Genomic DNA, 4,956 nt, shown 5'->3' on the forward strand with positions numbered 1-4,956 from the left:
CTCTGGTCCCTGTTCATATCCCAAAGCCATTAAACGATAGTTTCACACTAGAACCTCCTTTCTTCTCCTTCTCTCCATTTAACAATTCTCCAAAGAACCGTCTAATTTTTTTAACAAAAAGGCAGTAAGCAGAAATCAACAAAACAAATGAAACAAAAATAACACACATGAAAATTATGACACCCTAAACCTAGAACACCGAATTTAGTAGAATCAACAAGACCAAGAGTAATAACTATTGAAAGAGGGGAAACAAGAAAATATGCAAGCAATTAAAAGAGGGAAACAAGAAAATACGAAACAATGCATGCAAGTTTCAAAAACTTAAATCCAAGAAACGAGGTTACAATCAACTTGGTCCACATAACTGATCAGCACTAATAGAGAACCATTTTTAAACCTCGTCTTTAGTGAAAGTAATCCTCATCCCATTTCACTTCGCAAACCACTTTACATTTAGCTTCCCTCCCTACGCCGCCAAGATAATGCGATGATCCATTATAAGTCCTTGAGAGATGTTTGAACACCGTTGAGGTGTAAACATCCATCGCAAATATTTCTTCAATCATATCCTTCCTTATACTTCGAATTTTAGCACATCTACTTTATGAGTGGTCTCGGAGTCACTCTCTACGGTGACATCTCAGGAGTTTAAATTTTGAGAGAAATAACATTCCTTCATAAAGTGCCTGGGCCTCGCCATTCATAGAAGTTGGTTCAAGCGTCTCCATCACCGGTCCGTAGAAAAACATACAAACTTCCCCCTTAAAATTTTTTAGTACGCCACCATATCCAGCATTTTGTTTTTTGCACGATCCATCCACACCTAATGTGTATTTTTGTTGATTTCCATTTATCTCTCATTTTCTTCATCAATGGCATTTGCAATTGTAACTATCACAGCCTTCTCCTGAAGAAATTAATAAGAAAATCTTCAATCAATTACAATACCAAGAAAGCTTTGAAAGATTATTTATAAAATCGACATGGGATAGAGAAATAATTTCAGATGATTGATATATTCGTACCCACGATATGGGGCACAGTAATCATTAAATTTTCATTCTCCATTTAACACATCATTCTCATATCAAAAGATGAAAACCAGGGGTTAACTCAACAGGGAAATATCCAACAAGTATATGAAAATATCAAATTTGAGAAATTTACAAATGCTCCAGAAACAAAAGAAAACAACAATAAGAGAACATGCAATCAAGCGATCCATCCATTTATACCCACAACATGGGGTAAGAAAATCATTTGATTTCTACTATTTATTTAACAGATATCACCTTCTAAACCATTCACAACAGAAATTAACTCGAAATTAGAACCAAACATCTATGCCAAAATCAAACCCATGAACTGAGGTTATTTTTTTAAGAGGGAAAAAAAAGACAATGGTATTTGCATCTCTTGTTTTGACTACTTCTACCATCTCTCTTTTACTCAAAGCTTATTTGTTAGAGCTTCAGTTAACTAGAATGAATGAAAGAATTTTAAGAGCAGCAAAATGATCAAAAAAACGGTTGGCAAGGCCAATTGCCTCTATATTATATTATTATGGCTCTGTTTCTTTCAACATAAAATTGGCGTTAAACAAATTTTACGCCCATTTGAAAACTAAAAATTGAATATTTTTTTAATGGGATAAATGTTGTTTTACGTCCATTTTACATTGACAGAAATGGGAAGTGATATTTCCACTTTTCATTTTCATGTTTTCTGTTAGGGAGAAAAAAAAAGGGGGTGGAGAGAGGATTTAAATTTGATGGCTATTGAAGCATCATGCATTTATAACCAAGTGGCATGTGATGTGAAACCATTTAAGCTGAAGTCTGAATCTACAATATGATGTGATGTGAAACTATTAGAGGGTTTATCCTAACCCTCTATAGATTGGAGGATTAGGATCAACCTATATAAATAATTTTTGGGGCGCAACCTATTTAGGCTATGGCCTATCTAATGGACAGTTTGGATCATCCTATGGTGCAGGCCATACCGTACTTTTAATAAAGTGAGGAGTGCTCTCATCAAAATACAATACTGTGGATAACATTTCCAGAAAGAAATCAGTGAATAAGATTTTTCAATAAAAGTAGCATAACTCCTAAAAATTGACAGCAAACTAGTCACAAGATTGGTCATATTATATATTGCTAATAACTAGACTAAAAGTTACTTTAAAAAATGCAGTGTAATAAACAATACAAGCTTAAAATATTTGGCATTCATGAACAAAAGAATCTGATTCAATTGTGATATTGTTTAAAGGTTCTAGAAAGGTTCTAGAAGAAAAGAATGAAAAAATCCATATACTCCATCCAATCATAAAAGATAAAGAGAAGTACAAATATACCTGCTTATCTTTTTTCCTATATCACCTGTTCCATGTGTGAATATATAACTGTAAAACACAAATAAGGTATAAGAAAGAAAGACATACATATAGTACAACTATTATTCAAAAGCTATGACAGTCAAGCAATTCCAACATCTAAAATTATAAACTCAAGTGCATTACACTTTACCCCGAAGGCAATATAGACTTTGTTGTGATCTGTTTTTCTAACTTGATTTCTTCCCCAATCTTTTTCTAACTTGATTTCTTCACCAATCTGATGAGGTAAGTTATGTATTATCTAACACAATAAACATATTGCTCTATGCTTAAATATGCAAATGATGATTCACAAAGGCCCTATTTGGATTGCAAGAAATAATTCAAGTCAATTTTTTTTATTGAACTTGAACTGTTGTGGTTCAAGGCTTCATGCTACTTTTTCAATACTTATCCAACAAATAAAAAATAAGAAACTTTGCCAAAAAAAGAAAAATCCTTTTCCAACTTTTTCTTGAAAATTTCTGCAATCTAAACAGTGCCAAAAGGAAAGCCCATTTCCAATCCAAAATGCATAATTTGGCCTAAGCCAATTTACAGAGCTACACATAATTATTCATTCACAGGTGAATGAGAAAGTTCCAGGACAAAGTAAAATGAAAGAATCAGAAAAGAAGAAATCAAAATGAGTTAGACAATAGAAGAAAGCACCATCTCAAGGCGATTGAGAAAAACTAAAAACCCTAAAAATGAACAGATCGGGATAAGGGAGAATGAAAATAGGAATGAAACGCTATCTCAAATGTTAAATGGACAGATTTAGTAGAAAATGGAAACCCTCACCTTCTCAAAAGGACTCCACCGTTTCTTCTTCCTCATCTCCTTCTTTTCTTTTTTTTCTCCCCCTTCTCTCTCAGGCCCAATCTCGAACAGCTTGGGAATATAGATATAGACATGTAGTTTTGACTATTAAGGCTCTTATACTCCGTTTCACAAGTCCTACTCTTACCACCGTCCATAAAAACCAATCCAACGGTGTAAAAGGAATAATAAAATTGATGCGGATCGGTCTTATTAACCGTCGATAATTTCTCATCCAACGGCTTACAGCCTGTAACTCCATTTATTCCCAGAATGCCCCTCCATTTATCCAGATTCCTTCTCTCTATAATTTGCTTTTTTTCCCTTCTGCAAACCAATATTTTTGTACATATTCTTTCTTTTAACTTCTAATCCTAATTGGATTAGAACCAATTGTTCGTGTAACTTTGAAGACTAAATAATTTTGGTTTTCTTGCTTACCCTTTTCTATGCGAAAAAAATAATGTCCGATGGGTTTCTTGTTGCTATAATCATCTTTTAGTTTCAGGAAATATCTCTTGTACATTTGGATTGCTCGCTTGCTCTAACTCCCTATCATTGTTGTCAAATGATTTGCCTAGGAATCTACCCAGGGGTCAATAGCTGAGGCAAGGTCAGCTTGGATGTGCTGGACGCCTGGGCCTACCTCTATCTTGTTTCTTAGACAAATGCCAAGGCCAAATGTGACCACACAAGGCCTAGGCTAAAATGATCTTTCAGGAATGTTTATAACGGTCGTATTTTTTTTTTTCCTTACATATGTGAATATTGATCAAGGTTTAGAGTTTGAATGCAGATTTTTTAGGAATTAAACATTGTACATGTTCTTATTATTTTCTGCTCACTTGTGACAATTGAGGCCCTGACATCCTTTGACTAAATGTTTTTTTTCTTCTTAAGAATGGTGAATAGCATATTAAATTATTCTACATTGCGATTTCCTATTGTTTTTCTCTTGCTAGTTCGCTTACAACGTTGATTTCTTATTATCGATGCTTACCAGCTCTTCCTCCATGTTATTAATGCATTCAACCATGAAGCTTGTAGATATGTTAAGTATGCACAAGTAACGGTAGCCAAGAGTGCATTGAACGAGGAAGCTATTATTAGGCACATATCAAAACTTTTTGTTGTTACGCATTCTGATGGGCACCTGTGGATCTTACACCGATTTCTATGTATCCACGGATCTGATTTCTGTGATTACAATTAGTTTTCTTTTATGCGTAAGTAACTCTACTATTGGTTTTTTTTCTTTTTAATCTTTTTCAAGCCTTGGTGCCTGGGAGCTTTCATTTAATGCCGCCTATGCATTTCAATTACCATGCTCCTGGTATTCACAAGAAAATATCTTTTGCAGTTTTCGCTTTGTCAAAATTCATTTTCTGAGAAATTATATGATGCCCGACCGTCAAATACCGTGAAGGTGGTACTTCAAAAGTAACACCCTTGATATTTGATCGAACAGCAGCCTCTTAAAAAGTGGGCAGCTGTTGGATCAAATATCGAGGGGGTACTGTTTTTACTGTACTTGACGGTCGGGCACCATATTAAAACTCTCATTTTCTAACTTCTAAGTCCTCACTTCTGATATTCTGCAAATGACATTCATATACGGAGGAAAGAAGATGATTTAATCTTTCACCCCATGTCCAAAGCAAGAGCATGGAGTTACTTGGTTTTGTTTCCGTGAACGTAAGGTTTATCTTTTATTTATAGTCTCTGTCTCCCCCAATTTTCCAATTTTC

General features: G+C 34.5%; 1 long non-coding RNA gene and 1 other non-coding gene across 2 annotated transcripts; one reads left to right on the plus strand and one right to left on the minus strand.

Annotated features, from left to right (window-relative positions):
* Positions 1–304: 304 nt before the first annotated feature.
* On the minus strand, positions 305–3,275 carry LOC143889358 (uncharacterized). The gene is made up of 2 exons (XR_013254814.1): positions 3,191–3,275; positions 305–910 (listed from the first exon to the last, which is right to left on the minus strand). It is a non-coding gene; the product is annotated as an uncharacterized LOC143889358 (long non-coding RNA).
* A 992-nt stretch (positions 3,276–4,267) lies between these two features.
* LOC143891488 (small nucleolar RNA snoR2/U65) lies at positions 4,268–4,419 on the plus strand. Its single transcript, XR_013255370.1, has one exon. It is a non-coding gene; the product is annotated as a small nucleolar RNA snoR2/U65 (small nucleolar RNA).
* The last annotated feature ends 537 nt before the right edge of the window (positions 4,420–4,956 follow it).

Source organism: Tasmannia lanceolata, unplaced genomic scaffold, assembly GCF_043159265.1.
Source record: "Tasmannia lanceolata isolate RefF3 unplaced genomic scaffold, GAP_Taslan_0.1 ptg000013l, whole genome shotgun sequence".
In the NCBI taxonomy this organism is placed as follows: Eukaryota; Viridiplantae; Streptophyta; class Magnoliopsida; order Canellales; family Winteraceae; genus Tasmannia; species Tasmannia lanceolata.